Below are 27,148 nucleotides of genomic sequence, written 5' to 3'. Positions count from 1 at the left end.
TGTTATATGCGACAGCAAAATAATGGACATCGTAAATTGACGCACCATCTAAATATGTAAATATACGATATAAATGGCAGATTGTATTTCAGGAAAAATTTTATTTGCCTTGGAAAGATTAATACTTGTTATCAATATTAGAAATAAATCCTTAGCTTTCCTAATGCAGAGTATATGAAGATTTTATGTACAAATAACGCGTTTGGCTAAAAACTTATAATCAGTAAAATGTAGGACGTAGAAGGACGGAAGAAAATTTCAGCTCATTGTCAGATTTTTGGTTTTCTCGAAGAAAGCGATCATTTTATCTATTCAAATTGTTGTTAATATGAGGTGTAAGAATTACAGCGCGAAATATAATCACTTTAGTGTTGTCGTGAAGTATCAAGAGAGAGAATTAATTAATTATCAGAGGTCTCGAGGAAATCGAGGAAAAATCGTGTCAGCCTTTTCTTTTCGCGCTGCAATCGCAGCACGTTTTATCTAGAGGATAGACAGGTGAACAAAGACTGACCGATATCTCCCGTCCAAAGCGGATCTCGAGAGTACATTTTTGTATCTTGTACTTGTATCCCGTTCTTTTGCCGCGACGTTTTCTGTGTATACTCCTGAGCATTCCACCTACTATCGATCGTTTCAAGAGCAAGGTAAACCACCGATACTTTTTGATTTTCGTTCGTTGCCAAAAGATTTCTCGACGCTGTTACGAGTTTAACACATCACGAGTGATATTTACGTTGCAAGGAGTTTGCCTTTGAATAGATGCATCTCGCGCTAAAATTGCTTCGTGTATATGTATATTAGAATTTTACTTTTATCAATACGATAAAGAATCATTGGCGAGAGAAATGTTAAAGTGTAGTGAAGACAATAATAATATGAATATTATCAAAATTAAATTCCACTTACAGTTAAAGAATATTTTAAGTTTGAAAATTTTAATTTATTATACTACAAATTTCTATCATATTTTTAAGATAACTAATTTTGAAAATTTCTGGTATTTCAACATTTTCGTTGCATACTTTCTTTTTTTTTATTTATTTATTTACCACGTAAGTTGCTCATTCTATTGCTGATCTACAAACTTGTTGGTAATGAATAATAAATTAGAATTTTCGAGGACTTTGAGAAGAACGCTATTAGAATTCATAGCCTATCCTCTAGTCAATAAATCCCTTTTGTGCAATCAGAGAGCGTGCATGTCACTTTACCGTAGAACTCTTATGGTTTAATGCAAGCTCGACAAGCGCCGTCGAATTCTCGTCGCGAAATGAACCATGAGAAAAGTGGATGAAATACTATGATGAAATACTATGTTTTCTTACAAATGAATGATCGACAAATCGGAACGTTACAGTGATATAAATGACAAAAGCGATGAAAATATATTTCTAATACTACATCATTGTTTTACATTAATTTCATGACAAAAAGAAGCATTTTTATGTATTCCATAAAGTAATTTATAAATTAATATTATTTTAATACACATAAATTGTTTTATGGAAAAAGTTAAAAATAATAAAATTGAACACAGCAGTTAGTAGGTAATTATTTTACAAGAGAAAAAACCAACATTTATTTGTGCGTACTCGTATGTATGTACCTATACATTTGTGGTAATTTATATTATTTTTTTATCTATAATCTTTTTTTGATTTTATAATATGTTATAGAATTTATATATGTGTGACAAATTTTAATTAATACAATAATTCTGTGTGGTTTTAAAAACATTTTCAGGAAAATGTAAGCAAATAAGAGATCTAATGAATACATTTCTATTTATTTTTTATCTTAAAATGCGCCGCTATTATATATTTATTTTTTGTGTGTAGTCATTATTTATTGCAATTATAAATGTAAATTGTTGTTTGGTTCAAGGAAATGTTTATTTTAGATAATTAATCAACATTATCTGGTGCCATCAACGCGAAAAAGGTTGCTATGGCAGAAACGAGGAAGCCTTAGTTCACTAATACAGCTTGTTTCAGGTCAAGTAACCCTGAAAACATACAATTTACTCACCAAGAGTCACGTCGTTTCGACACAAGCGTGTCGAGAATCTCCAAGGCACTCACGGTTCAACGCCTATCGCGAAATTCCCTGCCAACAAAACGTTCTATATATAGAACAAGCTACGTAGACGAGATTCATATGAATAACGCGAACGATACCGTGTTTAGGCTAATTAGACGATGACTCATTAAAGAACGACACGTTGACGAGGCCACGTTGCGAGCAAACGGCCCATAAGATATAATATAAAAAAGTTTTTTCGTGATAAAATAATAATAATAGTATATATCTACGCGCTTACATTAATTATAATATAATGGCGTTTGAATTACGTTTATTAACTCTCTATTGAAAATTTGCATGCGTTATATATAAACGTACATATATTATTCATCATAAATTTACAAACATAGATTAATCGTGTGCATATTTTATAGGAAGTTTGTAGTAACAATTAGTTTTACTTAAAGTTAAAGAAATATAAGTATAAAATACTACGATACATTATATAATATTCCAGAGGATTTTTATTTCTATAAAATGATGCGACAAATTGATATGAATACCTATTATTGCATAATTTTACTTTCTTTATGTATAATGCTTAAAATTAGTTTTGTTAACTTAAATTAGAATGTATAAATTTTACTTATCGCAATTTCGTAGTCGAAGAAGCATATATTTGCTGATATTTCAGTATTGTTGCATATGTATATGTTATACTTTCTCTATTGTCTATTAATTATAAAATGGGCCACGAATCTACGTGGAAAAGAGAGAGATCTACATGGAGAATTTATTTAACTTAATAAATTATTGAAATTGCTTCTTAGATTGACAAAATATCGCTTAAAATCTATCGTGAGCACTGTAACAGTCATTGTATAATCACATTTTACACTGTAAAGTCAAGCTTGCATTATTATACAAGCCATGAAAAATAATAATAGGAATTATAATGCGGAATTTTAGATTAAATATTTGAACATTAGAAATATTCAAAATTAGGGACTGCCCTAATTTTATCTAGACAATATTTTGTCATATTCAGGACAATTAATTGTTAACGTGTTTTGTGATTTATTTTCTCTGATGATGTTGTACCGGCATTAGTGAAATTAGGGACAGACCTGCTGTAATCGACTCTAATGGTGACTGTAAACCCATGGTAATCGATAGACCGCTATACGGCTTTGGCTTCCGAGCCATTACACGCAAGCGATTTGCAATTAGATTCGGCGCGGGATGGAATACGCAATAACGATCGGGATCCGTTCACATTGTGGGTTTTCTGATTTTCGAAGTATGCGGTAAAATAATTCGGTAAAATAATTCACGATATTTGATTCGCGTACATTATTCAAATATAACTTATTTTTTTTTATATTAATGAAAAGCGATCCGAAATTGAAACAAAATTATGAAGAAAACTTATTCTGCATGAATAGCTAGCCAGATACAAAAATGACGAATATCTATAGACATTAATATCTATATGTCTAATGTGTCTAATAATATAAAATTTTATATATCGCAATTTTATAATATTTTTTAGCATCATATATTAATATTAAAATATAACATAAAAAATAAATTTAAAAAATTTTAATTTCTGTGTGGGACCAGTTTCATCAATATTTCATAATTTTTCTAATATACATATATTTACACATATATGAATTAAATATGAATGTACAAATTCTTTCATATATTTATTTTCCATGTGCTAATTATAGTAAATTAATGGTATATGTTTACACTTTTCATGTTTATCATCTCTTTGATTTAGCTGTAGAAATATTTTCGGAGAAATTTATTATTTTGTGATACACATTTGTTTACTACACTCAATTTGTTTTAATTTAATATATCATATATTATTTATTATAATATGATTGGGTTGAATATTTAAGTAATATATATCTACGCTTTTTGCAAATGCAAATTAAATGAGCGGATTAATCAGATTTTCAATCATGTATAAATATGCTTTTAATATGGTTATGCATTTTGCCGAAATAAAGAATCGTTGTACGTAATGATTTTATATTTCGATAAAAACGATAACGTGCCCATTAAAGTTACATGTTATAAAAATTCGTACTTCGATGTCGCTGATGTAATCCTGTTATGAATGGCTTAGTCGTTTTAATTGATAAACCCGATAACCGTTAAGAGCCAATAACCGGATCGCAATATATTACGAAGGATTAATAACGGCGAAATCGGCTTAAACATCCAGTTTTCCCTATCGTAAAAATTTTCTGACTAAAAACAACGGTCAGCTGAGAGACGTTTTACTTCGATTAACGTGTGCACGATTATATCGCGCGTTCCCGATGAAGCTACCGTGCAATAACCCTCACCGCCCTCCGCGCTTATGAGTATGCGATGTTATTTAACGGGGAGTGGCGTAGCATAGATCAAGGGATAATTACACGGAATCAAATACTCGAAATACAGCCGTGATGATACGTTATTAGTCTAATGGCGTTAACGACATTAATTTGGCTCGTGCTCACACGGAAACGTTTTTAAGCCTGTTACTACGCACCTTTTACTCTTGTGTCACAGTAGTGCGCTAATGACGTGCTAATGGAATTGCTCGTGCAACAGATTAGCGGCGTTTGCAGTAACACAAAGGTATTTTCACTGGTCTTTTTAAACAAGCTACTACCATCACACCGCGCCGGAAGTGTACGAAAGTGATCACGGAAAACTTCCGATTAAACTCGCAATCATAGAATTGTTGGTGGTTGTGGAACGATCGTAGAACAACAAAACGTACAAATCAACGAACAGAAGTAGCTTTTTCTCTTCTTTATTTCGACGACTGTAATTTTTATTAACTTTTCTCACGTTTGTTATAGCTATTTTATTCACAATTACAGAGAATTTTAGAATTCTCGAAAGCTAACAACATAATTACTTATGCTTATATCTTGTTCATGATTTTTTATCATGCGTAGGGTAAACTCGGGTAAGATGGCCATAAAGGAAAGATGGCCAACCCCCATGTTCCATTCGATGTTTCACTGCGAACTAGATTGAAAGAACATAGGTTGGCCATCTTACCCAAGTTTATCCTATAAATATTTTAAAAATAATATCTTTTTATATAGAAAACATAATCGAAAAGCAATGGAGTTGCTAGCATAAATTCGTATTTTGCGTAGTAACGTTTATCGATCTACTTAAATTTAAGGAGAAAAAATTGATTAGTATTAGATATAGCATTCTACATAAAGTATATATGCAATTTTTAGAACAATCTGCTTGAAAATTTTATTGACGCAAGTGCTGTGTATATATTACAAAATGGTTCATATTAGAAGAGTAACATTTATCGTTTGTGTAACAATTGTGCAATTGTTGTTGTAGATATGCAACACGCATTTTAAGAAATAAAGGGAAATACATACTGATCGCGTGTAAGACTCGTTTAACTTATAAAACAATGTTAACTCGTTGCGAGAACGGATACATTTGAATACGTTCCTCGCGCATAGTATATTACGATAAACGTTACTACTTGTGCGCTTAAAAGCATAACTCACATCTGAGAGAATGGAGTTGCAAGTACTTACGCTAAATGCATATTTCTTGAACGAGCCACACAGAGGGAATGCATAAATTTTCGTAGCTTGGCACAATTTCATTTGTATGACGGTTAGATTCCGGTGCAGAGACGGACTTGATAAAAACACGCGATACATTTTAAAGAAAAAATGGGTTCGCTTTAGAACATTGATTCAAAGTTAATCTTATCGATGCTTCGACAAAGTATGGAACATATAATATTACGTAGACATTTTTATACTTACCTTTTGGACTAATATTTCTACTACATTTCACCTCGAAGGTATTTCTTCCTTGTTTCCTTCTACCAACCATTTCTTTTAGTTTTCTTTCAATCGCACATCGAATCGGCGCGGCGCGGCGATCCAGTTGCACATTGCACATGTTCGCAATAAGCAGCTTTCATTTTTTCTCCTTTCTTTAATTTTTTTGTCGCACTTTTTTAATCCAAAGTTAAATAAAAATAAACATTTTGATAAACCACGTTCAAATTGAAAGAAAGAATAGATATACTTTATTCGATATTGAAAATGGAATTAAATCTTTATGTTACTATAATATATTTTTGTTGTTATATTGTTATATTGACATCATATTCTTGTTATCATTAAAAATCTGCAATTAATATAATTTTAAAATATGATTTTAAAATTTTTGATTAAAAAATCGCATCTTGTCATACATTTATTTTACAAATAAAATAAATATGTAAGTTGACACCGCACATATGTATGGATATATGTATACATATGTAGATGTAGCTATACATAAGTATGAGTACGGTATAAGAGAAATTTGAATAGAATTCCAAAGCTTCTAATTGTAACTGTTATGATCCTCGTACGTTATGAGAATGGTACCATTTTCAGTAGAATTCGAGTTTCCGTGAATACGATGGCAAACCATTTGTAAATTTTCAAATGAATGAAATGGCATGTCACGCATGAGCAAGTGCGTCAGAAATTAAGATTGAGTTAGGGAATTACGATTGTGTCGAGTCGAGACGAGCAGCGTTATGAAATATTCTTATTCTTCGCTAGAAAGTTCCCCTCGAGTCTAACAAAGAAATATTTAATGGGGGCGTGGATGTTTCGCGTAACATACGACTGGAAACTTTAGTACTTTGCTAGTAGATTTACTATCCCATCGCGACGTACATTGAGCCACCGATGTTCCGCTATTAAATATAATCTTGCAAACTCTATTAACTTGGTTATGAAGTACGACGGCAGTGGAAGTAATCGCTAGTCAAAGATTTGTAGCGAATATCGATTCAACTGCAACATTCTTTCATTTATGCGATAACTTTATTTCGGTGACGGTATTACTTGACAAACAAATGTTTCAGAAATAATGCGGTTTTCACAAACAGGTTTTTGTCAAAGGTAGAAATTTTTCAGGATTTTAGATTTTAGATTTTATACAATGCAATACAAGACAATTTGTATAACATTTTCTTCCTCTCTCTCTCTCTCTCTCTCTCTCTCTCTCTCGTTTTCATTCTCTTTCCTTTTATTTTTTAAAATTAAATAAAATAGTAGTCTAAATGCAATGTAAATATAGCTGATGACTAGCTTGATACCCGTGCTTCGCTACGGTATGTAACTATAACTTTAAATCTATTTTGACTCCTGAATTATGTTTTGAAGCATTTGCATGGGTAATCTTTGTAAGCAAAAACCAAGTCGATATCTCATCGAGCCTAAAAGATATTGAGGAGAATCTGTGAAAACACATTTTACCCCTTTTCAGCCCGTTAGGGGTTGAATTTCTAGAGGGTGCTTACGTTATGGAAGGAATATATATATATTCCCCGATTTTTATTGTTTCTAATAGGTTTAGGGGTTTGGGATGGACGTTGATAGGTCAGTCAGTCAGTGAGTCAGTCAGGATATTCGTTTATATGTATATACATATAGATCACTTTTTTAAATTTAAATTAGATCGAATTGTTTAATAATTATTTCAAAGAAAGACAACATAAAATGTAAGTTTTACTCTGTATGTCATGAGAAAAGATATGTGAAAACGAAATTATTTCAATTTTATCAAACGCACGTAAAAAGAAATTTGTTGATTAAAATCAAGAGACACACGGTAGCGAAGTACACGCGGTTTCTTCTTACGCGAAACGTATTTACTGTTTAAGAATAGAATTGGGTATATATAACTAAACGATTCCGATCTGAATCCATAATTCACGCTCGGAATAAAGAAATAAGCGAGCAAAGAGCCGACCGCGCGACAGCTCGCGTTACTATTCTTCATTTAAATTATTTTAATCGTCTCTCTCTCTCTCTCTCTCTCTCTCTCTCTCTCTCTCTCTCTCTCTCTCTCTCTCTCTCTCTTAGTCTCTTTCCCAGATCGAAATATTATTATTGAGAGAGGGATTATATCGTGCATTATGCTAATATGGATCCGCGAAACATCGCGGAAGATATGTGATAATTAATTAACAGCCCATTTATCGAAATACAAGAAACGGAATATATATTATTCGGCGTACACCACGTTAATTCTGTAGTCCGTACCGCTATTATAGGTAGGTATATTAAACGTTATCAGGCAAGTATTCGGCGGCGAGACCGTTGGCGCGCGGGCGCTCGACTTTGTTTTTTCGTACGCCGCGGCGCGCCGCCGCGCCCCGCGACGGTCGCGCGTCGCGCTATCATTTTATTTACGTTCCGATGCTCGAGCCGGACGGACAGCCGAGTGAAGGGCTCCGTGTGCGTAGCGCTGTTACATCGCGATAAGTAGGCAATCACGATGATATCGCAGGTATATTAAAGAAATGCGGCGTTCTTTATTAACCATCGGGATTATATCCCGTTTGCACAATCGACTCCTCGCTGTTCGCGACTCACGAATGTTGGCGAAGCCGCTGGTCGTTGCGCAGCAGGCACGCGCCGCCTCACGCGCGTTTACAGAAAGTCGAGTCGAGAAAGATGAATACAGAATTAATATACGCCGAATATTCCGTTTCTCGTAATTCCGTTCCGATTATTCATTGACACATCGAATAATCTGGCCGTCACTTTCGCATTTTGAGAACGGCGTATAGGTACGCGATAATCGTCGATCCACCCTGCGTTCCGTAAACGCGCATATATGCGCGCATTTGTCTATAATATACGCAACGTTTACTATAGAAAATAGTCTATATTATACTGATCGTTTACTATAGAAAATGCACGCGTCACGGAACGTGGCCTTAATGTGACGGAATATGTGAATCGCGTGATTTAGAATAACGAAGCGCGATGATGTGTGATGGTGTGTCGACCGTTTAATTGCATTGTTCGTTGTGAAATTCTCGCGGAATTTACGCGCTCGAGCGTATGATGTGGCCAAAGCATGACATATGACAGTCGTAGTCGTGGACGTAAAGTAATGCACAAGCTTTGGCGTATCCTGATTTGTCAGGTCGAGGCGTCGAGGACTACGACCGTCGTGTATCGCTACGCCATGTTATATGTGCTTTGGCCGTAAATCGTAAATCTTCGAACGGTTTGCTCGTTTCAATTCGGCTGTTGACGGCGTTGATTCGACTCGCGTCGTAGCTGCGCGGCGTCGGTATGAAGTTAGCCGCGCTCAGCGAGAAAAGCAGCGGTGAATCGTCGGATTTAAATAATAGAAGTGCGCTGTAGAACGCAGATCGTTTCATCTAGGCATCGTGTCTATAACAAAGTGTCGTGATCGTATGATTACAGATATAACCTCATTCTCGATCGCGAAGTATTGGACAGCGGTTCCGTGAGCGGCTTCTGTGCAACGGGATGAGGACTGTGAGGAGGAGGAGGAGGAGGAGGCCTGACAACCTAACCTAACCTAACCCTGTTCTGAGAGGAGGAGGAGGCCTAGCAAAGGCATCGGGCTTTGACGGAGCAACCCTGCGGTGAGTATTATTTCTTATCTTAAAATTAATAATTCTTTCTCATTTACTCTTGAGCCGTTTCATCTGGATAAGTTAGAAATAATTAGAAAAAAGCGTAAAATCTAAAATTTTAATAAGAGATTCTTGTAAAGATAATTCTTGTAAAAATCTTTTTCCGAAAAAATAGGTAATTATATTAAATATTTAATTGTATGAAAGCCAAATTAGACACGCGTAAAAAGTATTTTTTGAAACGTTATTTTGGGCATCTCTAATTTGAATCTTTCGTTTTTTTGTTACAGTAATACGCAGATCGTTTAATCTCGGGAGTGTTTATTTGTTCGTGATCGCGAAATATTAAACAACGCGAGTGTCCGCGAGTGTCCTGTGCAACGGAAAGAGAAGGAGGAGAAGGCTTGACAACCCATCAGACGTTCTGAGAGGAGGAGGAGGCCTGGCAAAGGCATCGGGCCCCAGCGGAGCAACTTTGGGGTGAGTATTATTTCTTTTATCTTAAAAAATAGTTTTTTCCCATTTTTTTATTCGAGCTGTTTTATTTCGATAAGTTAGCAATAATTAGAGAAAGCTTTTTATAAAAGTTTATTCTCATAAAGGTTTTTCCTGGGGAAATAGATAATTATATTAGAGTAAATTTAATTAAAAGACGAATTAGACGCGTGTAAAAATTATTTTTTAAAACATTGATTATTTTGAGCGTCTATTTAATGTGAATTTTTTATTTTTGTTACAGAATCATCGCAGCTACGTGGCAGAATAACTCCGCTCGTTGCGCATCGGTCGGTGAGTCTTTTTACTTCATATTTATATGTATTAGTAAGTAAAAATAGGTAGGTAAGAATCCGCGAAAATAGATAGGCACAAATGAATAAAAATACGGGTAGGTAGGGACTAAACACATAATAACTTAATATTTAAAAAATTAAAATCCCCCAAATTAAATGACATTTAATAAAAAATAAAACTCCGCGATCGCAAAGTTAAACTTCATTTTTTTTAAATTGAAAATATTATTGAACTACTTAATATATATAATTTACATAAATATTTAATAAATTGAAATACTTAAAATATGAAATGAATACTTAAATAATTGAAATACTTAATAAATTACAATTATGTATGTTACATATTAATATAATTAAGAATACATGGACAGCATAATTCTATATTTGATGACTAAAAAGGGGGGCTAAAAATGGAATAAAATTTAAAATTAATTTTAAAAATAATTTTGCGAAGACTAATTCTAAGTTAATTAATTTTAAAATTAATTAATTTTAAATTTTAGTCTACAAAATTATTTTTTCTTGTAAAATTGTATACTTATTAAATAAGATAGTAAAGACTCAAACTCTTTGACTGAACCAATGGTCAGGTATTAACTTCTTATTCGCAAAATTTAATGTTCACATTTTTAATACTATTGCGAGTACATTTTAATAATTAATTTTTGGTATATTAATAGGATTATTGCAAAATTCGAGATTTATGTTTATCGTCGGTTTTATCAATAAAAATCTGAAGATTTAATTGTATTACGTTTTTTGTTATTGTGATTTTCATGACGAGTTAAATATTCCTTAATGAATATTTTTAAGTGTAATATTAAGGAATATTTAAATATTTATTAATGCTAATTGCGAACGTTTTTTTTCCGTTCTTGGGTGCTATCGTTGTCTCAGCGATGGGGCTTCATTGCTGTCCCTCGCGTCAGGTGGGCGCCACCGAAATGCGTGGTTCGTACCGGTGGGAAGTCGATATTTCTCGTCGATTTTCGTGAGATCCACTCGCGAAGTCTAGTTCGGTACTCTATTGAAAGTTAATTCTTGTTATAAGGTCGAAATTAATCCCGGATTTTCTTGGCAGTTCTCGGAAGCAATGATTTTAGCGATAAGTGAATGACGACCGCTATATGTTTTAAAATTGGATCGTGAAATTAATTCAATAGTATTTTTGAGAAGATTTTCTCCTTTCTTTTTTTTTACTAAATGTTCTCTCATTATTTAGTAATAGTATTAATATATTAATGCTGTCTTAATGATGATAAGACTTATTGTTAATATTAAAACAAACATGGATATAATGTGATTATTTGTATAAGTTTAAATAAATTCAAATTTTGTACGAGTAATTTGCCTGGTGATTTTTTAGTGATTACTTTAACAAAAAATATGATTACAAAGGTATATATTTAATTCTCTAACTTTCAATCTGTTTTAAGAAACTATTTTTAGGTACTGGACGTCACGCCATTCTACGTTATTATAATTAGTAGTAACAGTTTATATTTTTCTATGGTAAAATACATGCGCATAAAACGCGATCATATTTAACAAATTTTGATTTTTATCGACTTAAATTTCACGAAAAAGATTTCTACTCTTTTAATTGTTTTAAGAATCTTACCGTGAACACATCAATTTAATTAAAAATGTACGGTTACAAAAAATTCGAGATGAGTCGAATGGGTACCCCTATATCAGTGAGACGTGAGACATCAACAATTAAGATTTTTGAAACTACAGAAAAATAGGAAACTGTTAAATTTTAAATTAATGCGGCTTTTACAGTATAAAATTCTTTGAAATCTCGCTGTTATAGGGTTCGACTCATTTTGAACAGTTGGTAGAAGCACTTGTACCTGTACATATAATAAGCTACAATAAAGCATGTATTTTATTATTATTAAATATATTCCTTTGTAACCGCAATTCCATAAGAATCATTCTATTCATGCATTTTTAAAGGAGATGATTTGTAACAATGGGAGAACATATTTTTTTACGTGTAAATTTTTATTTTGCAAATTTGTGATAAAGATGATCTAGATGGTAATGGTCATTGGCACCGCTGTCAAAATTCTTACTACAGATTTATACTGCTTGTAGCGGAAGATCAGTTCATTATGATTATTGTGAAACATGTATTTTTTAACTATCTGAACAAATAAGCCACTGTAATTATGAGGGACAGCGATAGGCCGAAAACAAGAACGCTAGAAGCAATTTATAATATGACGGAGAATAGAAAGAAATTCGGAAAATATGTATCGAACAAGAAACCACGGTTTACGAATAAAGTTGACACACAGCTATTTATCTTGATGAATATTTTACATAGTCAGAAAGAGTTTGTCGTGTGTGTGCGTGTGTGTTGAGCGCAAGCCATAATTCTCGGCAATTTTTTGCCAATATTAGAAAAGCTACGTCTTATCCATCATTCTTTTCAAGAAATTGATGACTAGATGAGGGAAATTGCGCGGATCCCGGGTATCGCTTTATGCAGCGTTCCGATATGCAAAGTGCGTCAAGAGAATAATAAATACGAAATTTCAGCTACGCGCGAAGCCTTCTACTCATATACTTTATTCATTCATGCATAACGGAATATTCCGATGTCTTTTGATTGAATATCCGAGAAGCATTTTTTTCGTGACACCCTTAATTTCACTTGATTTGTAGAAAATTGAAAAAAGAATATCTAATCACCTTTTTGTTGTATATAAATTTTGTCGAAACCGATATAAATATTTATCGGTTTCGACAAAAATTCTTCTGTTTTAGATTTTCAGCCACATCTTGGGCAGACAGAATTTTCTTGTTAATCAGTCGAGAGAAATATAATATTTAAATTCAATATATATATTGGCTTCTTTTAAATCACGTTATTGTACTGAAAAGCATCGTAAGCTTTGTATTGAAATTTTATACTCGTCTTTTTTCGACGATAAAAAGTGATGTAGTCGTCATTCGGGGATGACAATTTAAACTCGATTCGATTTCCTTTGTTATGCCAATATCTTGTGGATCGTGAATAACATTCGCATGTTTGTGCAACTTGCAATTTGCGAATTAGGCCGGTGAAATCTGCAACACTGTCACGTTGCTTCGCTAGTTTATTCTGTTTCTCTATTCGCAATTGGAGGCTATCTTCTTCAAAATTAAATAAGACTATTTCAAAGAGAGATCTAAATGTTGAGAAAGTTTTGTGCAATATCGGTAAATTGCATTGTACACAACTAAAACAAATTTGACTTTATATTTTATTTTTACCATTATTATTCTATTTTGTTATGTATATATTATTATACATATAACATATAATATTCTATATAATTATTCATATCACATTTTTTATAAAGAAAATAATGTTGGTCCATGTCTTTTCTCTCTGAAATATATAAATAAATTTCAAGGCGTAAAAAGCCGATAACTGTACTTTCAGCATTTCTCCACGAAGGCCGAAATAATGACTATTAAGTGCTCCAGCAAGCATGATAAGACGGTACGCGTTAGGGAGTTCTCGAACAATGTGCATAAACGCAAAATGGTCGGAGTGTTCCATCCGCCGATTCCATTCGCCGCGAGCCGGTTGGAAAGCTTGGTGGAGGATTCGTAAAACAACTACAATCTCGGATCCACAACGTTAAGCGCCGAATGCGAGGAAAGCGCGTGGAAGTGCTTCTTTGCCGTGGTAAATGTACGTGTCGGTCGGTGTCGTCCTAGTATTCCAAAATTGCAATAAAACAGCTAACTGTGGGTCTGTACCTCTGTACTTGAAAGCACGCCGCTGGCGCCGCGCGCCGCGCCATGTACTTTTATCGCAAAATGTATTAAGAGTCGGCAAGTTCGCGAAATTGCGACGGCTCTCAAATTGGAGCGCATGCAGGATCGCTCGTGCGTTAACAAGTACTATACGTTAAAAGCCGTTTTGTCGCGGTTTTCTGTTGTCTCTTTGTTCGTTTAATTAAAAGTAATCGTACGTCCGCTCAACCTTGGCTTAAGTAATATCAGTGGAAGATGGAATATAGGATATATAGGTATACACGTATGTATGATGGATTATTTTTCTTAGTAAGACAAGTGATCTTAATCTTATTTTTTTATATATTTACATATATGGCTATTTTTTTTCCGTTACTTTACATGATTTTAATTATTCTAATATTTTTAAATAATCGATGAGAGAAAGAAAATACTATAAACTCACAATCAGATTCACTTGTTGATGGAAATTTTGGTTATTGTAAAAGTTCTGAAATAAATGGTATATAGATTCTAGGCGACGTTTACAGATAAATAGCTTTGTATTGACTCTCGTCAGTTTTCAGCAAGAAAGAAGGATTTGCCAGATTTGAGATGTAATTTCAACTTTCTAGCGAACTAAGGACAATAGAGATAATGACGGGAGTTATAAATCTTGGATTTACCACGAGTAAGGGCATACTGGGTGCTTTATAACTCTAATTTTTCTTGCGTTGTACTCATAATTTTACTACTAAAATCATGATTTATCAAGTAATTAATTATGTTACCTATATATACGTTACCTTACGGGTAATTACACGGTGCTTTACGAAACGAGTAAACAACACGCGGCGTGAAATTAAGGCTTCTAACGCAGTAAATAAACGGTAAATAAAATAAATATAATGATAAAAAACATGGTAAAATATTGTAAAATTAAATGCATCGCGTTAACGAAGAGTTAATTTAATATATAGTATATATATATGCAGTTATTTAATATACAATATACAATATATATAATATAAGAAGAAGAAGAATGTATTTTTCATACAGTCTTGTTATTCGTACTCAGCGTAATAATAATAAGTATAATAACAATGCATTTCAGTAACAATGATAAAAAAGGGACATTCTGATCAAGCACAGGATGCAATCCGAGAAATATTTTCACGTGAATGAAAGAAGCAGTGAAAAAAGCGTAACGTAAAAATACTGGCACGACGTTAGACTGCTAGATAAATGCAAAGCAATTATTGTTCCTGTTTATATATATGAATGTTCTTCTCGCACCGCAAGAATATCGCACAGTACTCATGGTTTATAACCTCGTAAGCGTGGATACTGAGCCTCAAAGTTTCAACTTTTACTAATGAAAAGGTTTTCCAGGCCAAACGGTAAGAGATACGAGGTTGGCCAAAAGGACCAAAGTTGCTCCTCTCGTCGAGTTCTATAAGGAAAACATGCCAAAACTAAAAAAAATTAAATTAAAAATTTTTTTTTTGAAACTTTGTGAGGCTCAGTATCTTGATTTTTTATACCGGAAGAGGTACTGAAATTTATACCACGCATAAAGCACACTTAAATTAACGTATATTCACAGTTTCAAGAAAATTCTAAGAAAATCGATTTTTTCTATTATAAGGACGAGAGAACGTTCTTAAATGCAATACGATTTTATTTCTATGGCTTTTTATAATATCTCTTGTGCAGCTTTGTGTTATTTGATAAACTTTAACGCGGTATATCGTAATAAAAATTATGATACCATGGAAGCTTCACTGAGTTTAAACCAATGTCGATTTTGTTTCTTTGCACAAGTGATCGATAAATTATAAATTTGCAACCAGCGCTTTATACGCTGCCGTTATACATATAAGTTTTCATCTAATATTCACTAAATCGTTTTCGAACAGAAGGAAAAAGGATGATCGCATTAGGAATTAGGATGACTCGCCAAAATGTACATTTTGTGATATAAAAGATTTAAAACATTTTTATAATTTTAATTATGATTATTGACAAAGTTTCATTGTGTCTTATATAAGCAAAAACTCGTTATGAATCAATATTATTAATTAAAGATAACACGTGAATATATTATATATTGCAATGTGTGCATTAGACATTAACTCCGAGTATGAAGCTGAAGCGATTTTAATTAGTTTCCGGTTTCTCTTTTAAGATAAGACCACGTTAATAGAATAATATTCATAATAGCCGCCGGCATTATAAGCGATATTGAACCAGGGAAATACCCCATCGTCGGGGAAAGGCGTTCTTGCTGGCGCATATAAAGCATAGAAAATGAGGGAGGAGAGGCGGGATAGAGAAGGCCAAATAGGACCAGTGGAGCAGTGGGAAAGGAGGATCGTAGGGTCGTAGGGTAAATTGAAATCAAGGCGAATCGGATTTTCTGTCGATCTAGCTCATTACACTCATCATAATCGTTAACGTCACGGAGATTAAGGCGCCCGTAAGATACGCTGATTCGATTTGATGCAGGATTGTAACTGGTAAAGAATCCCCCTGTTTAATTTCGACTCTCCACTCCTTTTTTAAATTAGGTGATCGTAAAGGCGGCACGCAAAGTATAAGCGCACGATATAAGGTCCCGATTAGAAACTCATTTCCTGCTGAGCTATTTTTACTTTCCATATCACACAAAACTTCTTCGCCATTAAACGCCGGTATACGGCACGATATCGTATAATATACAGAGTGTTTCAGAATTATTGGATTAAATCTCGCAACCAATTTCTATCGTCATCTGCAGATAATTTTTTTTCCGTGGAAATGTCAGGATCGATTTATTATTTCTTTTAAATTAAGATTTAAATCAAAATTCTATTAAAATAAAGTTTACTTTGAGTTAATTAATGTTGTATGTTAATGAGTTAATTTTTGTATTTTTAATTGTTTATGAAAGAAAGATTATAAGATTTCAATATTCTTGGGAAAAAATCTATTCAAAGAATCTACAATGTAAAAAGATCTGGTAATTTTGAAACATCTTGTAGTTGTGAGACATGCTCTTAAACGACATCGGCGAGCTCTTAAGACTTGTTCGGTCACTAAACGCAACATTTTTTCGTTAGGTATTTTTCGCAGCAGGTGCTCGTTATTAAGACAGCGCATTAACGTGAGTATAGAAACGCTCGTAAGCATGCCAGCTTTTTCACGGCAATCGTATTACGTACGAATTATTTACAGGGCTCTGAATATGCGCTTTGAACAAAAATTATAGACCAGAATCTGAGATCTAGTAGTAATTACTTAATTATTTATTATTAACAACGTTATAACGAAATAGCTCAAACTAAGAATTGCTTTTATTGTATAAAAATGCATTTACGATTTAAAAGGGTCGTATTTACAATTAGACGTTAAATTAAAAAAAGATTTATTTTTATTAAAGATAAAAAAATCTTGCAGAGAGATATTTGTGGAAATAAATTTGTTTTCCCCGCTGATTTTCAATTACTTTAGTCTTTAATGGAAGCAAATATCAAGACTTGACTCATCTAAATCAATGATTGCTAATGGAAATTTGCAATTTGGTATTTGCGATTGATTACGTCACTAAGATAATCTAGGAGAATCCGTTAGAAGAGGTCGTTCATCAAGCGGCTGTCGGATCTTTAACTACGAGGAATTCAATTTTATTCTCACAAGTCTTTTTGCACCTGTAATTTGTTCGCGACACGCTACTGTGACATTCATTATGCTGTAATAAAATATCGTTTGTTATATGGTGGGCTAAATAATTTAATTGTCTTAATTATCTCTTTTAAAAAAATATTTTAAAAATATTATAATAATTTCCTTTGATTAAGGCAGAAAAGTCACTCTGTGGAAAATGTTAAGGCGACAGTAAGAACAATGCTTGAAGTTTGAAGCTCTCAGGCTTTTACGTAGACTAAATCGAAGAATTTGCTCGTCGCTCGTCGCCTGTGGTCCGTGGTCCGTGGTCCGTAAAAGAAGTTTGTGATCGATCTACTTGTAACATGTGACTTTCGCAAAATTTAACTCGTCATTTCGTTAACGAGCGCCCGACCTTGATAGAATAGTAGGACCAAACTATCGTTTTGGCAATTTCCTTCATGGAACAACGCTCAATCTGATTGGAAGACGTACAGAAAATATTACACAGAGGTTCGGAAATAAGAAACAATGTCAAACCGGGTCGACACGCGCGGATAATTCCATTTGCGTAAATTTAACGCCACCCGTAAAACTTTGTTATCAGTCCTTAAAACTCTGCTATATAGTTTTCGAATTTTCTTCGTGTTACGTACATTAAAGCGCTTTCTCATTGTCATATCTTTTATGACAATGATATTACGATGACAAAACAATTCAATATCAGCGAAGTAGGATACAAAAATGTCACTCTCGTGATAGAGCATGTTATAAAGCATTTTCTGGAGTTAATATATATCGCATCTTAATTATTTTATTGCAAAGTTGTTTCTTTTTTTTCCTCCAGATATATCTACAATATCTACATAAATATCTACTTACATATATTTTATATATATGTATTGTATATAGTATGTTACCATATATTTTTTATTTGCATTAAATATATAGGTATATTACATAATTTTCTGTTTATCAAAAAGTGATAAATTATCATTCTCTGAAATTATTTAATTATAATTTTAAAAGATACTTATCGTTGTTGCAAGATGCAACTGCATCACTGGATACTGATAAGAAGATGCTTTCTGTTAATTTTCAATTTATCTGTTTTCGCAAAATCCAATCAATACAAGTTGACCGAGTTTATATACATTATAAAAATCTATTTTACGTCATGATGATATTTGGAATGTGTGTATTGAGATAAGCTTTTCGTCGTCGTTCTCTGCGTGCACGGCGATAAACCTACAACGAAATCGCCGCCGATGTCCCGACAAAGGCGAGGGTGCTTCTGTACCTCGCGAGGTGCTCCTCTACCTCGCGAAACACAAAATGTAGCGACATATATTGCAAGATTAGCTCTTAAAATTTCTTTAGAAGCACTTCGTTTTATTAATTTATTAAACATATTATATTTTCGGAAATATATATTCCGGTAACCATAATGATTTGTCAAAGTAATCTTTTGCATTCGCTTATTTCATTATATACGAACACTATTATATGAGAATTATGAATTTTATTGCTCTCGCGCTAATTTCACAGCGTGCACGGCGATAAATCTACAAGAGACCGTAAAATTATACATACGCATAAACAATTAATAACAATTAAGGGAAACCGCGGATTGTCCCAAATACTTGCTGAATCGTTTTGTCGTCACAAGGATGTGATCCCATAAAAATTTGGAGGGAATCGTTTTTTGCGATCGGACGCCGCTGAATAAATTATGAATAAAAAATTAATAACAATTAATATAAAACCGCGGATTGTTCCAAATATTTGCTGAATCGTTTTGTTGTTACAAGAACGTGATTCCCTAAAAATTTGGAGAAAATCGTTCTTTGCTATGTTCTACAATTATTTATCGAATAATCTATAATAATTAAAACATGTTTTTATATCAAACCGATGAAAAAACAGTTTGAATATTGTAAAAAACATTTATATATAAATAAATTTAATCTTCATTAATTAATAATATTTAAGAAAAGCCCAGCGGCTAATAATAATTAACCTACGATACGTTCGGACCCTCTGAGAAACCCATATGATATTCGGCCCTGTCCGCGAGACGTTCCGCTGCTAGCTCCCGCTGCTAGCTTCAGCGACATCTCTATATATTCAGTTATGCATTTGTGAGTGCGATCGATTTTTAAGTAACAAGATTATACTATTAGACGCGACTATCTAAAATTTGGAGATTGCTGTTTCACCTTTTTGGCATTTCTACGTTTCGGTTTACTGTTGATAAAGCTCTGCATTGTCCACGAATATAGCGCGTTGATATAAAATGTCGCGTTAAATGCATATGAGTATTGAAATCGATATATATATATATTTTGTTTTAGTTTTCAGCTATTTTCTCGAACGTGTACTGGGATATTTATCAAGAATTTTGTTTTACTGGAGGCATCTGGATTGCAAATCAGATGCGCACGATTTTATGTAATATTGAATTTAATGCATTATTTAAATAAATGTTGATTTTTAGAACGACCGTTTGCACGTATCTTTGAATTTGGCATGCGCTTTGTTGCAACATTGAATTTTGCATTTCTATGTAAATGAAGAAAACGGGATGAGCGAGAAGAGAGAAAATACAAAGCAAAACTTTCGCGAACTATTGAGCAGTTTTTTTTTTTGAAAATTAGTGAAATCCAGCTCATACGTGTTATCCGATAAACGCATTTGCGATAACACGAGATCTCTACTTTTTTAAATCTATTGATTGTTGTTACTGTTGGCGAACGACAAAATTGGAAAGAAGATCAAACTAGCTCTACTGCGGTTGATCGACAAAATGTGTGATGGAAAAAAAACAACAATGCGCGCGCGGTTAGAATCGGCTTAACGCCAGTTTGCGGTGCCGTAGCGACGCAGCGACGGCATTATTCTCCGATTTCTTCGTGAAAACAATTTTGCACCTGGTGTGACGGCATCGCAGTGATCGATCACGACCTCAAAATATAGTCGGGTTTGCACTTAATGCCGTTTTGTTTGCCGAGCGAATTTTTCAAGTAGACCATCGTTTTATGGAACTTTCGACGAGTATCCCGGAAATTAAGTGACGTATCCGTAAAAACGTATGTAATATTAATAATGATATGATCGCGACGATGCGGCACGTAGACAATATATCGAATCCTCTATCGCTATATCGTAATATTTTTATTCAATCCGAATTAAATTACTACCGTATACATTGATTCAAATTAAGATCGTATTTTATGGTGACCGCGGCAGCTAAGGCTTTTTTTTTATCACTTTCTGAAATTTATGACAACGCGCCACGCCAATGGCTATAACGCGCTTAGCTCGTAAAAATTTTTTTCTTGATGCATTCTAATGGCCTATTTACACGGAATATTTCCACCGAGATATCGTAACAATAGTGCTGACAAAGTTTTATATAACACTATATGTTTTGTTATTATTTAAAATGTAAATATAATACCTTTAATCAACAACGAGATCAAAGACAAGATCAACGACATAGACATAGGTCATCGTAATAAATTAAATTTCTTCAAGAGTTTTCAATATGATAAATAAAATATATATATGTTACAAGATATATGATGGATTGGTCACATTTTAACCAAAGCTATGTCACAACGTGAATTAATTTTTAACGTGAAATATCCTAATAACCAATTTTGAATTAATATTTGTGCAAGTGACGCTTATGGAATTTAACAGAAACTAAAAGTTTGTTATCTATGTATATCTATATATTCACATAGCTGAGATTTCATTCATTAAACTAGTTTATGTTTTAATCATCAGTAATGTATGAGAAATTATTGATATATTTCGATACTGAAGAAATATTCCACTGGCTTAAAGTATTTGTAATCGCGATATAGAGATGCCTAGAATGTTTTGCATGTATAAACCATTTATTATCATAGGGTGTATCAGAGTTTATCTTGCCACATTCTTACTTGTCATATTCATGAGTTCTTATGTTACAAATGACAGTCTACGTTATTATCTCCATAATGAGTCTCGAGTACATTGTCGAGCGGAAACTATAGCGTACTGTAGCATAGTTTAATATTGTATATTACGTAGAAATTTTTTAGTTAAAAGATTACCGAAACACGGTTGATGTGAATGTAAGAAGTTTCTTTAGTCGTGTCGTGGTATGTATATCAGAAATTATGTTGTATTTAAAACAGGAAAAATATTTATAAAAACATAAGATTAAAAACAATTTGTTAAAAAAATTAGGTAAATTAATTTATTTTTATTAAATTTAATGCTTTTAAAAAGATAAAGTAATGAAATCGAATCAAGTTTCAATGTGAATTCTATTGTAATCATCATTTTATTGAGCTATATAATCAACTATGTACTTATTCTTATCACTCTCATCAGCAATCAGCAATCTTCCTTTCTCACGCGAAAGAAGGTTACGTAAGCATCACATTGTTTCAATGTCACTTTCCTTGAATTGAAGATCGAATTCGATCGATATAAGAGTAAAGTGATAGCGCGCGCTTGGCAAAACGAATTTTTATCCTTCATCAGAAGATCATAGATCATCAAATTGGACGATAGAAATTGAAAAATGATACAATAGTTATTATTTAATAGGACAAGTAGACAGCTTACAAGATATATGTATGTATATTATTATTTAGATTATAATAAAATTATTTAAGTGATTAAAACTAAACAAGAGAAAGAGAGAGAATGTTATAGCGACTAAAAAGACGCATTGTAGGTTTCCCGCTGCAAAGAGATGTAATTTCACAGGAAATTACAGATCTCTGCTCATATAAAAGTAGCGCTATCTGCGACAGCAAATCTGCAAATTTCTGAAATATACCATAGTGTTGCTTGATATATAGTCGGGTTTATCACGTCGTACCTCTATCTGTAATTTCTTTTCGATAACTTGGTATCTCTCCTGCGCAACGTTTTAATTTATAAAATTAAATTGAGATTTCGCACGTTCCATATCGTAATTGTAACATTTAATATCTTACGCTTATATAGAAGTCCAAATTTTGAGAAACGTTGTCCAGCAGTGACACTAATTAAACATCGTTAGCATACGATAACTCGTTCGATAAAGGGTTATAATAGGCTCAGATAGAAGGTATACTGTACCGAAAGGCCGCGGCCGGCACGAACTCCACGTAACCTGCAGACCTCCTTTTATTCAATTACGTCTACAATCGCGCGCCATGCAAGTATAATAACCGTTTTGCGGATGTTTGATATTATGCCTTCATTATTGTTGAAAATTGTTGGGAATTCGCTTATATAAAACATTTTGTTTACGCAGTAATAATGAGACTGCCAAGCAAATTATCGGCATTAACATATCATTTTATCATTTATCATTTAATCATTTTTAATTGGACTTTAATGAATGACACGTGTATAATCGCTGGCGCAATTACTCGCGTTGCGTAGTTTACGCTTACCTAGGTAAATAGCGAAAAATCTTTGTGTCAACCACAAGCAAGCGTGTACGATTATAATGATATTATTGGCAGTTAATATATATGTATATTAACTGCCTCAAAATATAATATAAATATTATACGATTCGATTATTCCGTTTATCCATCAGCCGTAACCGAATTCGTCGTCTCTGCGCATGACGTTAGTTGCGTCAATACGTACGTTAATGTAACGAAGGGCCACAAGTAATAAGTAATTCTCCCAAGCGACATGAATAATTTCTATATTATCCATCTATTCCTTTCATTTGACATCTTGGTAATGCGATGAAAGGCGCTATCTCATCATCGAGTTTTTTTCTTGGTCCGACTAATAGTCAGATCGATCTAGAAACCGTCGATAAACCTTTTTCCTCTATTTATGACACTAATTGACGACTTAAGGAATACTATTTAAAAAGATATAATTTTTTCATACAATAATAAATTTCAAAGTTTGCATCGTGACTAACCAATATATACTAATCTACTTTTTCAAATTTAGACATCAAGATAATAGAAAAATACCGTTTTTCTAGAAAAATAATGTACTGCACAGTGAATTAATAACTGTATTGAATTCTTATTAAATTTTTAGTATTGCAGCTACACGTAGCTTTCTGAATGATTCGATATGAAAGATTTAGGATGTCATGCAAGACTTCGTATGCTTCTCGAGGATCACGAGACATTCTATTTTCTTTTACTTGCGACATATATACTTCCATTTTCTTCTGTCCTTGACAAGGATTTGCCTGTCAGACAGGGTTATTTCGATCAAGGACACCCGTTGCTCACGCAATATATACAGAATGGCGTAATTCACTCACCCGCCGTGCTTGAAATTTCTTTTCCCTGTTGAACGAAGAAGACGTTTGTTGAACGAAGAAGGTCAAATCGTTACGTAAAAATATAGCGATGAAGATAGATCTGTCAATTGTAGTGAATATCGAAATCCCTTGGATTTTTGTACAGAACTATAAAGATAATCAAGATTCCCCTGTAAAGATGGTGTTTTCTAGCATGTATTATATTTTTAACAAGAAAAAAATGCAATTATGTTATACCTACTCAACAACGTAAAGTGAATATTTTAAAAATTCAAGAATTATTTGAATCTTGTTATGTATTGTGATTTTTTTTACAAAATAGTTAAAGTCTAAAAAAGTTCAGTTTTATAAGAATTATTTTCATTATTTTCCAAATTCAATATCACAAACGACATTTAAATTTCAAAGTTACGGACGGAATGGTTGCTCCAGTACGCCGTTACTCGAGAGAGGATGTTTCCGTAAATCGGGAATACAAACTTTCGACGACGAACTGCAGTACGAACCGAAGATGCTGTACAAGAGAGACGATGAAGAAAGAGAAAGATAGACGAGCGTGTGAGAATAAGAGTGAGTGTGTGTGCGCGTGCGTGTGTGAGAGAGAGAGAGAGAGAGAGAGAGAGAGAGAGAGAGAGAGAGAGAGAGAGAGAGAGAGAGAGAGAGAGAGAGAGAGAGAGAGAGAGAGAGAGAGAGAGAGAGAGAGAGAGAGAGATGGAAATTGGAGATGACTGATTGTGAGTGAATAAAACACCGTATGAAACGTCAACAATGGGCGTGTTCGGGTACTCGGGAGACATTGAGATTGGATTAAAACTCAAAGTCGAGTTGTCTTCTCTTCTCCCGTGCTCGCTCTCAAATTTACTTTGTGAACTTTCCATATTCCCAACTCATCGCGATATGTTCCGTTCGGGTCTACTTGTGGCAAGGGGAATGATGTTTTTACTTTCTTTCGATGGACATCGAAAGTTGTCGAAAGACGGACTTCGGAGTGTACGAAATGTAATACTATTCTCTTCGCATCTTCGGTCTCGGTCAAATGACCACGGTGGCGATCAGAATCCCTTTGATGGAATTTTCAAGTCGAATAGGATTCTCCTCTACTTACGTACTTCATCACGGCACGCTGAGAACTTACAACGAGTAAAGTTCGTCTGAGAGTTGCCGTCCAATGACGAGAGACAGTAAGACAATATCCGCTGTTAGATACGGAAAGATGCTTTACATTTCTTCTTATTAGACACGACCTTTTATACAATGACAGAAATGAAATTCGATTCCGATTGTGCGCGAAGCGACATTTATTATCTTACCTTTCCTGCTACGATTTAATAATAAAGATTCTTGAAAGCTAGAAATTTAAAGGAGAAGCTTAGGAGCCTCGTAAATAAAATTCAAAAATTAGGTCTCTAGACATCCCAGAAATTTACCAATTGTTATATTTATTTAGATTTTCTTTACTTATTTACATATATAGATTTAAATGTTTGCTTCCTCATAGAGGAAGTTTTGTTTTTTATACTAAAAATTTGATCGATAAAGAATAATGCGATACTGTATATGCAAGGACTTATCTTTACTTCCCAAGATCGTAATTAATATACAATAACAATGAATAATTACTAAAAATGCACTTGTCAATTTTGCTATAATTCTCCACATACGTGATACGTCGTGCGGATTTATCATCTGGCTAGTCTAAGGTAAGTTACTTCGTAATTCGCACGATTAATATTTTAAACGCCATACGAACGATCGCAAATCGCATACCATAAGATGAATATCAATTTATGATAAAATAATCATGGGTGAACATAATTAGAATTTCTCTTGCAGCTATGTGACTGAATTTCACACGATATAGCGATAGCTGTAACGAGCTCTAGCGAGCTAAGTTCTTGAGTGCTTAAATTGATTATTCCTGATTTCACACTTGAGCTCCGTTCGATGAGCGAAATTCAATTCTCTCGATTGCCATTGCCGCGAACTATATATTGACAATTGATATTGATTAATTACAATTTTGACGACAACAGCGTTCCGTCTTCGTTCTTTTGGACATGTTTGCGTCATGCACGTGCGATGCGATCGCGCAATACACCGAGAACCCGATTAAAACGATAACGTTTTAATCGTCAAGAATTGGATATTATATCTGATTTAATTTCACTTTTTGTTACATTTTATCTTACGATTAATTTCAATAACATGAAAATTTTGTAATTTGCAACATTAAAGCCTTCAACGCAAAAGGTTTTAAATTAAAATTTTGTTATATAAAGCAAATTAAAAACAAGATTATTTTATTTGTGAAAAAGAGGTATTTTTTCATTTTATTTTTAAACTGGACTTTTTCTCTCTCTTTCCTAATGATGATCTATAGTTGAAAGAAAATACGTTGTATTATATGTATGTACTTTATACATATATAATAATCCGTGCTTGTAACAAAAATGAAGAAAACGTATTATATATAAATGATTGATTGAACAGTTTTAACCGATTTCTTAGAATATAACGATGGTTTGGTCATATCAATATATCATTGATTTGATTGAAATACGATCACTCACACATACACACAGACGCAAGTCTTTCAATTAGTTTATCACGTTTATCACTGAACGGTTTCAAAGACAATTTAATGCATTGTCAAATTAACTAGGTGTGCCAAATTGAAATGCGTAATTGAGACGTATCCCACAAGAGATTGAGAGAAACGTACAAGAAAGTGTTCCCCACTGACATACTATGGCGTAACGAGAACTCGGCTGACCGTTACATATTTACTCCACTTTACTAGCGAAAATTTCAAATATCCATATTTTTATCTGATTGTTAAGGATGATCACCATGTGAAAATTTCGTATTAACGACGAATGGAAACACTGCGAAGAGAAAGGGAGCAGGAGGGGGAGAAGGGGAAAGAGGGGGGAGGGAGGGGAGAGAGAGAGAGAGAGAGAGAGAGAGAGAGAGAGAGAGAGAGAGAGAGAGAGAGAGAGAGAGAGAGAGAATATACCGATAATTTGTCGTCGTGTTTTCATTGCACGTAATTATCGGACTTAGGAAGTGTTTCGCCAGTTGGAAACTTTGTTAGAAGATCTTTACCGTAAGGAGCTTTGCGTAAGCTTTTATAAATCCCTCTGCATTATATATAATCGGTTATCGACGAAACGGATTAAAGCCTAGTGGCCG

The 27,148-nt window shown here is 33.5% G+C and overlaps 1 long non-coding RNA gene across 2 annotated transcripts in view; it reads left to right on the top strand.

Annotated features, from left to right (window-relative positions):
- The window catches only part of LOC143902348 (uncharacterized), a 149,104-nt gene that overhangs the window by 38,128 nt on the left and 83,828 nt on the right, over positions 1–27,148 (top strand). For both annotated transcript variants that reach the window (XR_013258338.1, XR_013258337.1), the window contains exons 3-5: positions 9,312–9,496; positions 9,778–9,967; positions 10,227–10,276. This is a non-coding gene — a long non-coding RNA (uncharacterized LOC143902348). The remainder of the gene's footprint in view (positions 1–9,311; positions 9,497–9,777; positions 9,968–10,226; positions 10,277–27,148) is intronic.

Source organism: Temnothorax americanus, unplaced genomic scaffold, assembly GCF_048541705.1.
Source record: "Temnothorax americanus isolate GAGA-0224 unplaced genomic scaffold, ASM4854170v1 Scaffold4, whole genome shotgun sequence".
Classification (NCBI taxonomy): domain Eukaryota; kingdom Metazoa; phylum Arthropoda; class Insecta; order Hymenoptera; family Formicidae; genus Temnothorax; species Temnothorax americanus.
The sequence above is the reverse complement of the archived record's forward strand: the minus strand, read 5'-3'. Positions and strand labels throughout refer to the sequence as shown.